Source organism: Neoarius graeffei, chromosome 7, assembly GCF_027579695.1.
Source record: "Neoarius graeffei isolate fNeoGra1 chromosome 7, fNeoGra1.pri, whole genome shotgun sequence".
NCBI classification, from domain to species: Eukaryota; Metazoa; Chordata; class Actinopteri; order Siluriformes; family Ariidae; genus Neoarius; species Neoarius graeffei.
This window is the reverse complement of record NC_083575.1, coordinates 9,450,878-9,469,848: the sequence shown is the minus strand read 5'-3', so window position 1 is coordinate 9,469,848 and position 18,971 is coordinate 9,450,878. Positions and strand designations below refer to the sequence as shown.

General features: G+C 42.2%; 1 pseudogene; it reads right to left on the bottom strand.

The window, feature by feature from the left end:
* Positions 1-1,380: 1,380 nt before the first annotated feature.
* On the bottom strand, positions 1,381-6,713 carry LOC132888814 (uncharacterized protein K02A2.6-like; annotated as a pseudogene).
* Between the last annotated feature and the right edge of the window lie 12,258 nt (positions 6,714-18,971).

Below are 18,971 nucleotides of genomic sequence, written 5' to 3'. Positions count from 1 at the left end.
TGACTTAGCCATTCAAGAATATTCCACTTCTTTGCTTTAATAAACTCCTGGGTTGCTTTGGCTTTATGTTTTGGGTCATTGTCCATCTGTATTATGAAACGCCGACCAATCAGTTTGGCTGCATTTGCCTGGATTTGAGCACACAGTATGTCTCTGAATACCTCAGAATTCATCCGGCTGCTTCTGTCCTGTGTCAGATCATCAATAAACACTAGTGACCCAGTGCCACTGGCAGCCATGCATGCCCAAGCCATCACACTGCCTCCGCCGTGTTTTACAGATGATGTGGTATGCTTTGGATCATGAGCTGTACCACACCTTCGCCATACTTTTTTCTTGCCATCATTCTGGTAGTGGTCGATCTTGGTTTCATCTGTCCAAAGAATGTTCTTCCAGAACTGTGCTGGCTTTTTTAGATGCTTTTTTTTAGCAAAGTCCAATCTAGCCTTTTTATTCTTGAGGCTAATGAGTGGCTTGCACTGTGCAGTGAACCCTCTGTATTTACTTTCATGCAGTCTTCTCTTTATGGTAGATTTGGATATTGATACGCCTACCTCCTGGAGAGTGTTGTTCACTTGGTTGGTGTGATAACTTAATCACAAAGGACGATGTCATGCACAGGCATCCCATTCCGAGCTTTTTATTACACACAAACTCCACTTACAAGTCACTGGTTATTCTCTCACTACCTCTCTATTGAGTATCTCATTAGTTCTAAAGGATCCACCATCACACCTGGTGGTGTGGGGTGGTAGTGTATGTAATACATTTCAGTCAGGATACCACATTCCTCCCCCCTTAAGAGTAAACTATCCAGGTGAGCTTAAACATCACTATCACCTTCAACATCAACCTTCATTTTGCACTGTAACAGTGAATTGCAAATACGCCATCTTGTAACAATCACCTAGACTATCTAACAGAATTCAACACTGTTATACTATCTGTCAGGTATTAAATGTCAACATCACTCTTTTTTTTAACACTGAACAAAAAAGAACTATCTAGGAAGGTGGGTGGACTACCATCCTTCCAGTGAATCCCAGAGCGCATTGTTGCTCTTACTTGAGGGAACTCACTACTGTCTTACAAAGTCTTTTAGGTAAGCAGGAGTCTGTCTTGTGCGCTCAGAGCGACGCAGTACCAGTGATGATTCTGCTCTTGCATATGACGGCTCGTCAGCTGGAGGGTGAACCTGGGCTGTCACAGCAGGCTCAGTCTCTTCCCCTTCCACTGAAGTTGGGATGGCAGAGTCTGTAGGCAAGACCTCCACTGCTTGTTCTGGAAACTGAAGACTGTTAGGCTCCACCATCACCTCTGGTCTGGACATGTCGTTCAACTTTGCATGGCGCTTTCAGATTTGGTCGACATGACGTCTCATCACGCGTCCGTCTCCTGTCTGTACTGTATAGGATACAGGTCCTGTGTTCTCATCTACAACCCCGATTCCAAAAAAGTTGGGACAAAGTACAAATTGTAAATAAAAACGGAATGCAATAATTTACAAATCTCAAAAACTGATATTGTATTCACAATAGAACATAGACAACATATCAAATGTCAAAAGTGAGATATTTTGAAATTTCATGCCAAATATTGGCTCATTTGAAATTTCATGACAGCAACACATCTCAAAAAAGTTGGGACAGGGGCAATAAGAGGCTGGAAAAGTTAAAGGTACAAAAAAGGAACAGCTGGAGGACCAAATTGCAACTCATTAGGTCAATTGGCAAAAGGTCATTAACATGACTGGGTATAAAAAGAGCATCTTGGAGTGGCAGTGGCTCTCAGAAGTAAAGATGGGAAGAGGATCACCAATCCCCCTAATTCTGTGCCAACAGATAGTGGAGCAATATCAGAAAAGAGTTCGACAGTGTAAAATTGCAAAGAGTTTGAACATATCATCATCTACAGTGCATAATATCATCAAAAAATTCAGAGAATCTGGAATAATCTCTGTGCGTAAGGGTCAAGGCCGGAAAACCATACTGGGTGCCCGTGATCTTCGGGCCCTTAGACGGCACTGCATTGCATACAGGCATGCTTCTGTATTGGAAATCACAAAATGGGCTCAGAAATATTTCCAGAGAACATCATCTGTGAACACAATTCACCGTGCCATCCACCGTTGCCAGCTAAAACTCTATAGTTCAAAGAAGAAGCTGTATCCAAACATGATCCAGAAGCGCAGACGTCTTCTCTGGGCCAAGGCTCATTTAAAATGGTCTGTGGCAAAGTGGAAAACTGTTCTGTGGTCAGACGAATCAAAATTTGAAGTTCTTTATGGAAATCAGGGACGCCGTGTCATTCGGACTAAAGAGGAGAAGGATGAGCCAAGTTGTTATCAGGGCTCAGTTCAGAAGCCTGCATCTCTGATAGTATGGGGTTGCATTAGTGCGTGTGGCATGGGCAGCTTACACATCTGGAAAGACACCATCAATGCTGAAAGGTATATCCAGGTTCTAGAGCAACGTATGCTCCCATCCAGACAACATCTCTTTCAGGGAAGACCTTGCATTTTCCAACATGACAATGCCAAACCACATACTGCATCAATTACAGCATCATGGCTGTGTAGAAGAAGGGTTCGGGTACTGAACTGGCCAGCGTGCAGTCCAGATCTTTCACCCATAGAAAACATTTGGTGCATCATAAAATGGAAGATACGACAAAAAAGACCTAAGACAGTTGAGCAACTAGAATCCTACATTAGACAAGAATGGGTTAACATTCCTATCCCTAAACTTGAGCAACTTGTCTCCTCAGTCCCCAGACGTTTACAGACTGTTGCAAAGAGAAAAGGGGATGTCTCACAGTGGTAAACATGGCCTTGTCCCAACTTTTTTGAGATATGTTGTTGTCATGAAATTTAAAATCACCTAATTTTTCTCTTTAAATGATACATTTTCTCAGTTTAAACATTTGATATGTCATCTATATTCTATTCTGAATAAAATATGGAATTTTGAAACTTCCACATCATTGCATTCCGTTTTTATTTACAATTTGTACTTTGTCCCAACTTTTTTGAAATCGGGGTTGTATGACCGCTCGTATCCATTTGGGTCCATGGCTGTAATTGTGAATGTACATGTCATCACCAGAAGTAAAATTCCTCCACTTACTGTGTGTGTCATGTTGTTCTTTTTGTTTGAGTTGTTTCTTGCGAATCTTTGACTTCACATCAGGCAGTAGAAAATCCAATGTTGAATGCAATCTTCTGGACATAAGCATTTCTGCCGGTGACAAGCCAGTAGTAGTCTGTGGTGTGATTCTGTAGTTGAACAGAAATCTTGCTATTCTTGTTTCCAAAGTGTCTCCTTTTATTTTCTTTATTCCTTGTTTGAATGTCTGAACGGCTCTTTCTGCCAGGCCGTTGGATGCCGGGTGGAAAGGCCCAGATGTCATGTGCTGTACGCCATTTTGTTTCAGGAATGTTTCAAATTCTTGACTTGTAAAACAAGTTCCATTGTCAGATACTATTGTCTGGGGCAGGCCATGTGTGCTAAAGCACTGTCTGAGCTTTTCAATAGTAACTTGACGAGTTGCACTGTTTGTTGGATATGCGTCAATCCATTTGGAGTGTGCATCTACAATGATGAGAAACAGCTTGCCTAAGAAAGGACCTGCATAATCAGTATGCAGTCTGCTCCCGGGTGTCTCAGGCCACTCCCATGGATGAAGCGGTGCCCCGGCTGGACACTTCCTGTTTTCTTGACAAGTGTGGCAGGACTGAACTTCCCTTTCGATCTCGGAGTCCATCCCTGGCCACCACACATAACAGCGTGCTAGGTCCTTCATTCTGGATATCCTTGGGTGCGTGTGGTGCAGTTGCTTCAAAATGACGTTCCTTCCCTTCTTTGGAACAACCACCCTCGCCCCCCAGAGGACACATCCATCTTTCACACTTAGCTCCAGCTTTCTCTGGCTGTAGGGTTTGAATGCTGTATCCACCTCCTTTGGCCATCCTTTCAGACACCAATATAGCACCTGCAAGAGTGTCCCATCTGTGGTTGTCCACTGCTTCACTTGAGCTGTTGTGATTGGTGGGTCTTCCATTACGTCAAGCATGAGGACTTGAGCTGTGTCATCCTCTTCATCCGTTTGTGGCAGAGGCAACCTGCTCAGCGCATCAGCATTTGCGTGTTCCTTGCCTGGTTTGTATATGATTTTGTACTCATATACTCTGAGCAATGTTGCCCACCTTTGCACTCTTGGTGACCCCATCTGTGGAACAGGCTTCTTTTCATGGAAAAGTGATATTAGTGGTTTGTGGTCGGTGCTAATTGTAAACGTTCGTCCATATATATACTTATGGAACTGCTTTATCCCAAACATGATGGCCAACCCCTGCTTGTCGAGTTGCGAATAGTGCTTCTCGGCTGGTGTCACATGCGTGACATGAAGCCTAATGGCTTCTCGCTGCCATCTTCCATGACATGAGACAACATGGCGCCCACTCCATATGGTGAGATGTCACATGCCAGTACCAAGTCTTTGTCCGCTGTATAGTGACTCAGGACTTTGGCTGATTTCAGCATCTGTTTGGAAATTCTAAAAGCATCTTCCTGCTCTTTGTTCCAAGTCCACTGAGCATCTTTTCTCAGCAACTGATGGAGTGGTGCTAAGCATGTGGCCAGATTATGGAGAAACTTGTTATAGTAATTCAGCAGACCAAGGTAGGCTTTTAATTCGGTCACTGTGGTTGGCTGTGGGGCCTCTTCAATGGCTCTCACCTTGGTTTGCACTGGGTGCAGGCCTTCTGCATTGATCTTGTGACCTAAGTACTCCACTTCATTTTGTAAGAATGCACACTTGCGTCTGTGAAGTCGCAGGCCAGCTTCTTTTAGTCTCCTGAATACTTCGTCCAGCGTGCTCAGGTGCTCAGCTTCGTCTCTCCCAGTCAGCAGAATGTCATCTAAATACACAGCCACCCTGGGCAGGCCTTGTAACAAGCTTTCCATTGTTCTCTGGAAAATTGCTGGAGCAGATGATACCCCAAAGGCGAGCCTATTGTACAGTAGGTGAACAGGCCACGGATTGTGTTTACTGTTAGATATTTTTTAGACTCATCATCCATCACAATCTGTTGATAGGCATGACTTAAATCAAGCTTGGAGAACTGTTTCCCTCCTGCCAGTGTGTTAAACAAGTCTTCCACACGGGGAACAGGGTATTGCTCTAGTGAGGAGGCGCTGTTTACTGTTAGTTTGTAGTTGCCACATATCCTGACAGAACCATCTGGCTTCAGGACAGGTACTATGGGTGCTGCCCACTCAGCATACTTAACAGGTGCTATAATGCCCTCTTTCAGTAGTCTCTCTAACTCCTCTTCTACTTTCGCCCTCATGGTATATGGAACTGAGCGGGGCCGATAGAACTTAGGATGGGCCTCAGCAGACACTCGAATTGTTGCTTTCATGCCTTTTAACATGCCTAGCTCTTCTTTAAAAACATCCTCGTGCTTTGAGAGTACTTGCTGTAGCACCTGTGCCTCTGTTCTCACGTTTTATTTCATCCCACTTGAGCTTGAGAGCCTTTAACCATCCTCTTCCTAACAAGCTAGGTCCAGTACCCTTTACCACCACTAGGGGCAGTGTCTTCACTTGCTGTGCATAGGTCACTTTCACATCTGCTACTCCTACTACTTTGATTTTCTCTCCTGTGTATGACCTCAGTGAGTGTTTGGTTTCTTTTAGCTGTGGACGCTTTTTTTCGTTCCATATCTCCTGAAACTTTGTCTCATTCATAACACTCACACTACATCCTGAGTCAATTTCAAAGTTTACTTTCTTCCTATTCACTTCCACCTTTACTTCAAAAGGCTTAATTCTCTTTATTGAGGTTTCTGCTTCCACGCAGGCTAATGTGAATGCTTCTTCCTCTTGCTCTGAAGAACTATCACCATCCTGCCTTTCGCTCACGTTGTGTGCTCTTTGTGGATGCGCATGCTGCTCTTTGTGTGGATTCTTTTCACTGGGTTGCGTGCTTCCTTTACTTTTATTTCGGCAAGCCTTGGCGATATGCCCTACTTTCCCACAACAGTAACATTTTGCTTCTTTAAACTTACACTCGAATGCACTGTGTTGTTTTCTGTGACATCGGGAGCACTCCTTCATTTTCCAATCTCTTCCCTTTCTCTCTTTTCCCTCCGTTTTCACACTGTTGCATGTTAACGGTGCTTTGGTTTGCAGGTCTTGTGCATTTTTACTAGCAGCTTCGGCAGCTACAGCAATCTTAAATGCCTTCTCAAATGTCAAATCTGTTTCGGACAGCAAACGTCTTTGAATCTTGTCATCGTTGATACCATATACCAGACGATCTCTTAACATTTGCTCCAGTGTAGTGCCAAGGTTACAATCCTGAGCTAATCTTCTCAGCTCATCTACAAATGGACTGACGGTCTCACCAGGCTGACGGGAACGCAAATCGAATTTATATCTCTGCACAATCTCACTCGGTTTAGGATTGAAGTGGTTTTTCATGAAAGTTGTTAATTGATCATAAGTTTTCGAACTGGGCTTAGCCGGACTCACCAGGTTCCTTATGAGCTTGTATGTGGTTGGTCCAACCACACTGATGAGGCTAGCTCTCTGCTTATCTCCGTCATTAATTCCATTAGCTTCAAAAAACTGCTCAAGAATCTCGCAGTACTCTTCCCAAGTCTGCTCTTTTGAATCAAATGCCGACAGGGTACCTATTGTCACGTTCATGTTGTCGTTTGTGTTTGTTAACTTCCTGGTCCTGTATTCACCCTTTTTGCTAACAGCCTCATCGCCAATAGACCCCTTTCACTGACGTCACCCGAAACCGGAAGTAAACAGACCCTGCACCATTTTGGAAGACCAACATACTCGTGATAAGGGGATAATAACGGCAGCGGTATGTGAACCCACGAGAATAAAGTGGAGTGGCAAACGACTTAAACAAACAAATCTGAGCTGTTTTATTTATGATTTATTGGCCCAACAGTAGACTTGAAAGAAACCTGTGTGAGACTTGGCAAAAAACTGTGGATATAATGGATAAGTCTGTGCATGATCTGTGGACACTTTGAGGTAAGCAAACGCAAGAAATTCAGATTTAAAACATGCTAAAGTGGCCCCAAGTTGATAACTGTATGAGGAGCAAGCCTCCCAGACTTCTACAATTTAATAATAATAATAATTTAGGATGGTTTGGGGCTTGCTCGCTGCTGCCAGGTTGGTTGTTGAGTAGCCTGACTGTTTTTTTTTTTCCTTGCGTGTGGTATCATTGTTGATGCGAGGTTGTTTTTTGAACATGCCAATGCGGACACGATTTCCCCTGATGAGTTATGACTTCAGATGCGATGCGTGTGTGGAGGTGTGGAGTCCGCGTGATATGTGCGTATAGATAGGCTTCTCATGTGTTTGGAGATCCGCGCTCCGAGACAAGCGCAAGCACACACACCCCCAAGGGAAAAAAAGGGCCCCCCGAAAATATCGGCATAGTTCGAACACTGAGTGTAGGCACTGGGTGTAAACAACAAATAGTTTACAATGTCTGGGTAGCAAACAGATGGCAGAATTGGTGTCAGGTCCTCCTTATGTTTCCATTCTCCCTTGCCCCGAGTCTTATCATACAGTGGTGCTTGAAAGTTTGTGAACCCTTTAGAATTTTCTATATTTCTGCATAAATATGCCCTAAAACATCAACAGATTTTCACACAAGTCCTAAAAGTAGATAAAGAGAACCCAGTTAAACAAATGAGACAAAAACTATTATATTTGGTCATTTATTTATTGAGGAAAATGATCCAATATTACACATCTGTGAGTGGCAAAAGTATGTGAACCTTTGCTTTCAGTATCTGGTGTGACCCCCTTGTGCAGCAATAACTGCAACTAAACATTTCTGGTAACCGTTGATCAGTCCTGCACACCGGCTCGGAGGAATTTTAGCCCATTCCTCCGTACAGAACAGCTTCAACTCTGGGATTTTGGTGGGTTTCCTTACGCTTCAGGTCCTTCCACAACATTTTGATTGGATTAAGGTCAGGACTTTGACTTGGCCATTCTAAAACATTAACTTTATTCTTCTTTAACCATTCTTTGGTAGAACGTCTTGTGTGCTTAGGGTCATTGTCTTGCTGAATGGCCCACCTTCTCTTGAGATTCAGTTCATGGACAGATGTCCTGACATTTTCCTTCAGAATTCGCTAGTATAATTCAGAATTCATTATTCCATCAATGATGGCAAGCTGTCCTGGCCCAGATGCAGCAAAACAGGCCCAAACCATGCTACTACCACCACCATGTTTCACAGATGGGATAAGGTTCTTATGCTGGAATGCAGTGTTTTCCTTTCTCCAAACATAACGCTTCTCATTTAAACCAAAAAGTTCTATTTTGGTCTCATCCATCCACAAAACATTTTTCCAATAGCCTTCTGGCTTGTCCATGTGATCTTTAGCAAACTGCAGATGAGCAGCAATGTTCTTTTGGAGAGCAGTGGCTTTCTCCTTGCAACCCTGCCATGCACACCATTGTTGTTCAGTGTTCTCCTGATGGTGGCCTCATGAACATTAACATTAGCCAATGTGAGAGAGGCCTTCAGTTGCTTAGAAGTTACCCTAGGGTCCTTTGTGACCTCACCAACTATTACATGCCTCGCTCTTGGAGTGATCTTTGTTGGTCGACCATTCCTGGAGAGGGTCTTGAATGTCCTCCATTTGTACCCAATCTGTCTGACTGTGGATTGATGGAGTCCAAACTCTTTAGAGATGGTTTTGTAACCTTTTCCAGCCTGATGAGCATCAACAACGCTTTTTCTGAGGTCCTCAGAAATCTCCTTTGTTTGTGCCATGATACACTTCCACAAACATGTGTTGTGAAGATCAGACTTTGATAGATCCCTGTTCTTTAAATAAAACAGGGTGCCCTCTCACACCTGATTGTCATCCCATTGATTGAAAACACCTGACTCTAATTTCACCTTCAAATTAATTGCTAATCCTAGAGGTTCACATACTTTTGCCACTCACAGATATGTAATATTGGATCACTTTCCTCACTAAATAAATGACCAAGTATAATATTTTTGTCTCATTTGTTTAACTGGGTTCTCTTTATCTACTTTTAGGACTTGTGTGAAAAACTGATGATGTTTTAGATTATATTTATGCAGAAATATAGAAAATTCTAAAGGGTTCACAAACTTTCAAGCACCACTGTATGGGTCAAACCCATCAATCACAGCCAGTTTCTCCACATACCGTGCCCTTTCTGCAACTGGTAATGTACTCACATAACCAGAATTATCATCCATCGTGTCACTTTACTCTCGCTCGTACTTTGTTTTATATTGTGAGTGCATGTACTTGGTCTTCCAATATGGTGCCTAACAAAATCTCGCGGTGCGGTGACGTCATGTGAAAGGGGTCTATATGTGATAACTTAATCACAAAGGACAATGTCACTCACAGGCATCCCGTTCCGAGCTTTTTATTACACACAAACTCCACTTACAAGTCACTGGTTATTCTCTCACTACCTCTCCATTGAGTATCTCATTAGCTCTAAAGGATCCACCATCACACCTGGTGGTGTGGGGTGGTAGTGCATGTAATACGTTTCAGTCAGGATACCACAGTTGGCTGTTGTGAAGGGGTTTCTCTTCACCATGGAAATTATTCTGTGATCATCCACCACTGTTGTTTTCTGTGGGCGTCCAGGTCTTTTTGCATTGATGAGTTCACCAGTGCTTTCTTTCTTTCTCAGGATGTACCAAACTGTAGATTTTGCCACTCCTAATATTGTAGCAATTTCTCAGATGGGTTTTCTTCTGTTTTCGCAGCTTAAGGATGGCTTGTTTCACCTGCATGGAGAGCTCCCTTTGACCGCATGTTTTCTTCACAGCAAAATCTTCCAAATGCAAGCACCACACCTCAAATCAACTCCAGGCCTTTTATCTGCTTAATTGAGAATGACATAACGAAGGAATTTCCCACACCTGCCCATGAAATAGCCTTTGAGTCAATTGTCCAATTCCTTTTGGTCCCTTTAAAAACGGGGTGGCACATGTTAAGGAGCTGAAACTCCTAAACCCTTCATCCAATTTTAATGTGGATACCCTCAAATGAAAGCTGAAAGTCTGGACTTTATGCCCATGTCCATTATAGAACTATAACTTGAATATGTTTCAGTAAACAGGTAAAAAAAAACAAAATTTGTGTCAGTGTCCAAATATGGACCTAACTGTATTTATGCGAGTCAGCCTTTTCTCATGTGAAGATTATCAAGTCCAAATCCCGTTCCACCATGACTGATGATCATTTGGAAGTTTGCTTGAGGCTGGCAACCAGCTGCTACTGTTCAGACTATGCAACCCTGGCTGACTCCGTGCAGTGCAAGTCATCAGAGTAAGGTAGTGACCATAAGTGTATTGAATTTTATCGTGCCATAAAGGTTTATTCAGTTTTGCAATGTACATCAACATATATTGTATAAATAATGTATACTCTGGAAATATATATATATATATATATATATATATATATATATATATATATATATATATATATATAATTTTTTCATGCCGGTAGCTCATTTTGACCTGGTCATTTTACAAGTACCTCGGATGCCGAAAAAGCATGGGCTTTAATGTATCATATTATTCAAAGCAACTGCCTTGAGGAAAATCTGACCCAAGATTAAGAATGTATTTGTTAACAATTTATTTTTAATGTAATTTTTTTATTCTTTCTTCCCTTATTTTCATGCCAATTTGCTCACCAGCCAACCCCCATCCACCACCCAGCACTCACTTATATGTGCTTATTCAGAGAAGTGCTATCTATCCTCTTCCACATACATGAGCTCAAAGAAACCTGTTATTATTGGCTGATTTTGCTGTGATTGACAGCAGAGTGAGAGTAATACCATCCCTCCTACCCAGCCAATTTCGCTCTCTTGGCTGCGATGCATCCATGACTGAGACATCATCAAAATTCCAACTCGCAGTCTCCCAATGATGATATGCTCCTCAGCACTTCACTGATGTCCAAATGACTCCAAAGTAGCCTGTGCATGTTTGTTCAGGGGAGATCAAAATTTGTGCCCAAGCCATTTTTTGAGAAATTAAACATTAAGTTTCGGGTTCAGATCTTAACGATCCCCCCGTCCCTCTGAGTTACATGTTGGTCCTGAGACATCAGTAAGACACTGACCTATTCTGCTCCTCAGACCTGCCTCATCCATCCTGATGCCCTACTTCTGGCTAGAGTCTCATCACATTGCTCCTGTGGGGATGGCCCCATACGGACAGTCGAAAGTCACACTTGGAAGATGGCTCTGGACACTTACAGTAATACATTACATTTATGTCTGAGGACTACAATTGACTTGCTAACTTTGGGAGTGTGGTGTCATGAACAGTTTTGCGCTCAGGTTTCCATCGGTGGGCAGTTTGTGGCTTCAGCGAAGCAGACATCATGTTGGAACTTTAATGATTTTCCTGGTTTCACAGTTATACCTACTTTGTGACTATATAGGACAGAGTTATAGAAGCAAGTTATTTATAATCACACTATCTGTTATCACCCAAATGAGGATGGGTTCCTTTTTGAGTCTGGTTTCTCTTGAGGTTTCTTCATGTCGTTTGAGGGAGTTTTTCCTTACCACTGTCGCCACAGGCTTGCTCATCAGGGATGAATCAGGGATAAAATTAGATCATGTTTAAAGCCTTTAATTTTCTGTAAAGCTGCTTTACGGCAATGTATATTGTTAAAAGCACTATACAAATTAACTTGACTTGACACCGAGTCTGTTTTGGCCCATGCTGGCTCAGGCTTTATGGAGTGGAGTGGTATTTGCAGCGATAAAAAGGATTAATCTACACCAGCTTGGATATGCCTGCCACTTTTCTTCAGTTTGTTCCAAAAATGAACTCATCATAAAATGCTATTATTTTTTAATATCTGCATGTACTGAAGTGAAAGCCATAAAATCAGCTGTCTTCACTGCACTCTGGTAATACATTCAAAGATAGACAAGTGGTTCCTGATGATTATTACACAATCTATTTAGTGTCAACTTTTTTTTGAATGTGAAAACTATGAAAATCAATTCAAGGAACTGGTAACGGGGTGGCACGGTGGTGTAGTGGTTAGCACGGTTGCCTCACAGCAAGAAGGTTCTGGGTTCAAACCAGCGGCCGGCAAGGGCCTTTCTGTGTGGAGTTTGCATGTTCTCCCTGTGTCTGCGTGGGTTTCCTCCGGGTGCTCTGGTTTCCCCCACAATCCAAAGACATGCAGTTAGGTTGACGTGGGGCGGCCTTGGGCTGAGGTGCCCTTGAGCAAGGTACCTGACCCCTGACTGCTCCCCGGGTGCTCTGGTGTGGCTGCCCACTGCTCTGAGTGTGTGTGTGTTCACTGCTTCAGATGGGTTAATGCAGAGGATGAATTTCACTGTGCTTGAAGTGTGCATGTGACAAATAAAGAGTTCTTGGTAAAAGTGGATTGATGAAATGTTTACTGAATTGAGAAGTGGTTGGACTGATCTCTCTAATTAAGCATTTTATTCAACACACGCTTTTGTTTTACACTTAATCCTCAGCCTGTCTATAAATCTTTTATCTATAAGTTGAACAGCTTTATCCTCCAAACACCTGATTTTAATCAGCACTCAAAGATTTTGCTTTCGATTTAATTTCATTTTTCGATCATTTTCTTTTTTTCTGAGGTGATAATCATGATTAAACTCGGAAAGAACATGAGACTCTGTTAACTGACGGCTTAAATTTCTCAGGAGAAAATGAGCACATGGGAATGACAACAGTGTAGAATAGCACGTTTATGTGTTTTTACACCGAACAAGTAGGTCAGGGTGAAAAAAAGGACAGGGATACAACGTCTTTGTCTCCAATATGAAAGGAATAAAATATTATATCAGAAAATAGTCAATGATGAAGCAGAGTTCCTGGTATGGCTTTGACTTTGGAACATTTTCTCGTACCATGGTAGCCTATTTATTTTTTTTTTTAAGTTAAAGAATGTCACAATTTTTAGCTATTTATAGCGACATTTAATTTTAAACACCTGCAAAACAAGTTATTACTTCAAGTACATTATAGCAGCTATAAACATACATTCCAGCAACATCCTTTCTTTCTTTTGAAGCTGATAAGACAAAAATATGTCACTTGTAATGTCCAGAGAAATGGTAAAGCATAAACTCCTCCCTTTTGTGGTGGAAAAATGGCATTAGCTATGAGTGTTACAAAGCACTGACACTGGAGACTCCTTTCAGAAAACTTCACCATTTCAACGAATGTACATATTTATTTTTTTGTGCATGTTATTCCGATAGAAATGATACAACAGTAGAATGAAGATATTATTATAAACCTTGCAGCTGATATTTCCATCTTCACAATGGAGAGATCCGTTGTGTCGGATTTGCCTGTGTCATGCGGTTTATGTGCATGTTTTTTATGAAAGGGACTGAAGGTGGCCTTGAAATTTGAGTGCACGCAACCAAGCGTGGTTGATCAGAAAACTGTCCGAATTATTATTCTTTCTCCATCTTGATAAGCCTCAATTAAAATTGCTTGCAGAGTTGCCAGTGACCTGATAGCACAACTGAGAAGCAGAAGTGAAGAGCAATTTCCTTGCCAGTGGTGACCTGGAGTTATTCGGTCTCGAGAGCAACAACGAAAGGATTCCGACACAGATTGAGTCCACAATCTTGAACCAGCCTGAAGGTTAGTGATGCGTCTCGGTGCTGTGGCTTAATTAGTGATGATGCAAACTGCAGCAGGTGGTCCAGGCAGACAGGACAAAAAAAAAAAAAAAAAAATCCAGACTCTTGGACTTTCATTGCCTGTCCAGTGACAGCTGACCTTTGACTCTTTCCCTGTTGGAACCTTGATCCTGATCAGACTGTAAAGATTTGTTGCTGGGTTGATGCCTCTGTGAAGCTTCACAGGTCAGGATGTAAGCCGGGATATTCTGAATGACGTTATCATCTCACATTGGCCTGTTGGGTTCTGTAGGTCCTTGTAAGGTGACTTCAGATCAATAGTTTCTGTGAAGATTTGTCTCTTCTGTGATCCATTTGACATTTGATTAATGAGACAAAAATGTTCAAGACATTCTGTTTTTTTTTTGTTCGCATGTCATTTTCTTTGTGAAGAATCCCAAAACAACAACCAAAAAGGTCCAGCCAAACTGATTTATTTCCTGAAGGTTTTTGTTTTTAGTGTTGTATTGCATATTTGACTGCGAGTTAGCCTAGTGGTTGCATGTCCACCTCTCGATTGCGAGTTCTACTCGCGGTCGGGTCATACCAAAGACCATCATAAACCTACTGCCATCTGGCAAGGCACACTGCAATACAGATGTGAGTGGAGAGTCAAAACTCTCGCAGTTACCAGAGGACGAGCCCCCCACTGTAACCCTAGCTATGTAATAGGCAAGAGGCTGAGGGATACAGAAACAGAGATTGGCACCGCCAAATGCACCATATGGTGCAGGAAGGACTTTAGACTTAGACTGCATATTTGTGATAGTTTGTAAACTGCTAACATGTAAGGACTCTTGAGTGAACAAATTATGGGACCAAGTGATCAGATTTTCATGCAGGTTCTTGTCCAACAACCCACTTTGCTCCCTTTTAACATTCTCAAATTTGATGTTTGTTCCATCCACCAACTTTGTTGGAGGAGGTTATTTTTTCACCACAATTTGTTTGTTTGATTGATTTTTTCCAATGTAACTCAAAAAGTAGAGAACAGATTTTGATGAAATTTGCAGGAAAGGTGGTGAGCCATGGGCCAAGGAACATTTGACTAGATTTTGATGCGAATCCGGATATGTATGTGGATCCAGGATTTTTTTTTTGTCTCTTCCCAGCGTAACTCAAACAGGAGTGAACTGATATTGATGGAATTTGGAGAAAAGGTGGGCCATGGGCCAAGGAACAGTTGAGAACCACTTTTTTTAGAACTACTGTTCTCGCGTAAAGTCAGTCCCTCATCCTGGACAATAATGTGTATGGTGAGAACTCGCCAAATGTCTGACATGCACCTGCGATAGCTTCAAGTTGCCACAAGAAGATAAAGTTTCCATGCCTCAGGTCTTTCTTCAGTTGGATTGAGCCAGTTTGGCAAAGAACACCAAGCACATAATTATTAATCATCTTGCTAGTTGTATTGCATATTGCCAGTTGGTGCCTGGTATTGCTTTACTGTCAAGTCCGTAATTAAACACTGGCGTGATTTTGCTTCTCTGGTTTCTTCAATTATACAGAAGCATTTCTGCAATAGACTGCACTGAACCCTTCAAAACAGGCAGCTGAATTCAACTTCAGTAATCAAGAGGAAGTTTTGCTATTGCTGCCTGAGTATAGTGCAAGACTATGCTCTTTATTTGTGAGTCAGTTCAAGATGGAGCTGGGCGACATTTCACAATTTTGTTCCATCAAGGCCAATAACAGTCACTGTGAATGAAAATGGAACAATAGGACTGTCATTTTGAAAAATAAAAAATATTTCATGGTCACAGAACTAACAGCAAGCCAAGGACTCTTATAAAAGAACCAGGGATGGTACAAGTTCTCATGTAGGATGAAAGCAGGATGATAAAAAGAAAAACACAGCCAGTAGCAATGGCTTTCAGCAGGTTTTATCAAGGAACAAGAAATAATGGTGTTTTTAATGTCAGTCTAAAGTGAAAGTAACCTAGCATTATTCTTTATTTGTGTTGTGGAAACTTCAAACATAGGTAGGCTCTGGGAAATGTAGATCAGTTTCCTTGGTTGTATTTGTGTTCAGAAAATGAATACTTTGAGGAGAAAGAGAAAGTTTGGCAAAGTCCACCAAGCACATAATTATTAATCATCTTGTGAGTTGTATTGCATGTTGCTAATTGATGCCTGGTATTGCTTCACTGTCAAGTCAGTAATTAATCCATCCATCTATTATCCATAACTGCGATCCCTGTGTAAGATCACGGGCAAGCTGGAACCTATCCCAGCTAACTATGGGTGAGAGGTGGGGTACACCCTGGCCAAGTCGCCAGATCATCGCAGGGCTGACACATAGAGACAAACAACCATTCACACTCACATTCACACCTATGGTCAATTTAGAGCCACCAGTTAGCCTAACCTGCATGTCTTTGGACTGTGGGGGGAACCATAGCACCTGGAGGAAACCCACACAGACCTGGGGAAAACATGTAAACTCCACATAGAAAGGCCCCTGTCAGCCCCTAAGCTTGAACACAGAACCTTCTTGCTGTGAGGCAACAATGCTAACCACAACACCACTATGCCACCCAAGTTGAGAATTAAAATTTTAAAATGATAATGAATGGTAGAATAATCAAAACACACATCACATTTAGGAGATGCTATTAACCAGAATGACATAGAATATACTCAGAGCAGCTTGGAGAGCAGTCAGAGGTTCAGTGCCTTGCTCAAGGGCACTCCAGCCATCCCTGCTGGTCCAGGGAATCAAACTAGTGACCTTTCAGTCCCAAAGCTCCTTCTTTAACCATCAGGCCATGGCTTCCTCCACAAACCACATAGCAGTGACATATCCATCTTAGCTAAACAAAAACCAATATGAAACACTGAGAAAATCTAATACTGAGACACAACATAAGTTAAACATCTGGTCTTCGATACTGGAGCTTTCAAGTTAGTTTTGTGAAAACACAAGCTTTCTAGCTGAAGCATTGCTTTACCTAAACATTGGCAACTAGGCATATCTTGACAAATCTGCCTTGCAAGTATTTTCAAGCTTTCCCCCAATTCACACCAAACGCATCAAGTCAAGACCTTGGGAAATCTATGCCAGATGCTTTCCAGCTGTTTCTGTACTTGCTACCAGCAGGAGGAATTGCTACAGTGCACTTGGAATATAATTTGTTTTACCAACAGAATAACTAAAATTCCCAGAATTCCCCATGAACAACCATGCCTCTCTTCCTCATCATCTCTTTGGATTTCTGTACAAATGTACCTCAGTGTATAACTCACAAGTCTATACAGGTTTATACACTATATGGCCAAATGTATGCGGACAGCTGACCATCAAATGTGGATGTGTTTCTTTCCCAAACTGTTGCCACAAAGTTGGAAGCACACAGGGTGCTAAAGAAGGCAACTGGACTTGCTTGAAATCCTCGAAGAAGTTTCACCTCTCATCCGAAAGGCTTCTTCAGTTCTGTCTGACTAGTGGGGAGTTCCAGGTATTTATCCTCTAGTGGACCAAAAGCAACCCTAAGGAGAGTCATTGAGGTCACATGGGTCATTGACCCTCTTAGGCCCTGTCCACACGGCAACGGATTCAGGTGACTCCGATACAATTGCTTATCGTTTAGGCCTGGCGTCCACACGGCACCGGCGTTTTGGGTGCCCAAAACGCAATCTTTTTGAGAACGGGTTCCAGAGTGGAAAGATCTGGCAACGTTGCCGTTGTGAAGTCGTCTGGATGAGTAGAACGGATTTGTTTACGATGACGTCACGACCACATGACTGTGAGTGCTTCACACCAGGTAGAAGTGTAACGAATATCACCAGGAAAAAGCCTTACAGAGCACTAGTGAGAGTGAAACACGAGCTTGGATATTATTATTATTATTATTATTAGTATTATTATTATTATGTTCAGTGTTAGTTCACAGTAGTAATGCAAGAAGCAGAATAGTGACAGTAATAGTGAAGCAAAAACATGCAATTGTACAAACACTGCAGCTCTACAGCAAAATATTCATTTATGAAATGGTCTGATTCTTAACACCAGTAGTGCCAATGATCTTCTCATTGCGATGCGAGTTGTCAACAAATCCTATAACTTGGTTCATGAAACACGCTTACAAAATATTTTCACTGTGAATATTTATTGTGTAATGGTGCAATCCCGCCAGCAAAAATAGGGAAAAAAAGGAGCGATCTCACCTCTTCAGATGTTGATTTAAGTCCGACAATACATTCCTCAAAAAGGGCATAGAGGAGCAAATTAATCCAATTTATTCCGGACCATTAAAGAAGCCGCCTTCCGCGTAGAATCATACGTCATCCTCGCCGCCATATTGGATAGGTCAAAGCGGAGAATAAAGATTCATGTGCTGCCTTTAACTGTACCAACAGGTTTACCATCCAAACGAGATCACATGGGATTACCTTTCACAGGTGAGAAACAAATTAATCCATCAACGTGTAGTATTCAATTTATTCCGGACCATTAAAGACGCCGCCTTCCGCGTAGAATCATACGTCATCCTCGCCGCCATATTGGAGAGGTCAAAGCGGAGAATAAAGATTAGCTGCGTTTAACTGTACCAACAGGTTTGCCGTCCAAACGAGATCACATGGGATTACCTTTCACAGGTGAGACTGGAAAAATACTTTTCATTGTATTTGGTCATTATAATGTAATTTTACAAACAGATTTTCCTGACTTTGTGGCTAATATGAAGTCTCGCGCATTATGCGCATGCGTCCTTACTTCTATTGTTCTGGTGTCTCCGAAGGGACCGTCTTACAGCGCCCCTAGAGGTGTGGCATGTGTATTGCATCGTTTTCAGCAAGCGTTGCGTTGCCATATGGACCTGATATTTTACTGATTGTTGCCCATTTGGACGCGATATATTTTTAAATAACATCTCGTTGCCGTTGTCGTGTGGATGTAGCCTTAGTCATCCTGTAGGTTGTTAGGGTCACTGGAGGCCGGGTGTGAACTGTGTTCACAGCCTAGAGGGTCATTAGGGTGATCTGTGGGTCGTTGGCTCTCTCTCCCATCATGTGAGTCATTGAAGTCAGCTGAGTCTTGGTATGGATGTGTATTCAGTTTTCTGGGAAGTGTGCTAAGGGCTGCATTATTGGTGGCTGATAAGTGGTGTCTCAGACCACCTCCTCTGTTCGGTGATGGCCATTCCAGGTTGAGGAGGATGACTTCTTTTACTCCTCTTTCAAACTACTGGTCTTCTCTGGCTAGAATGC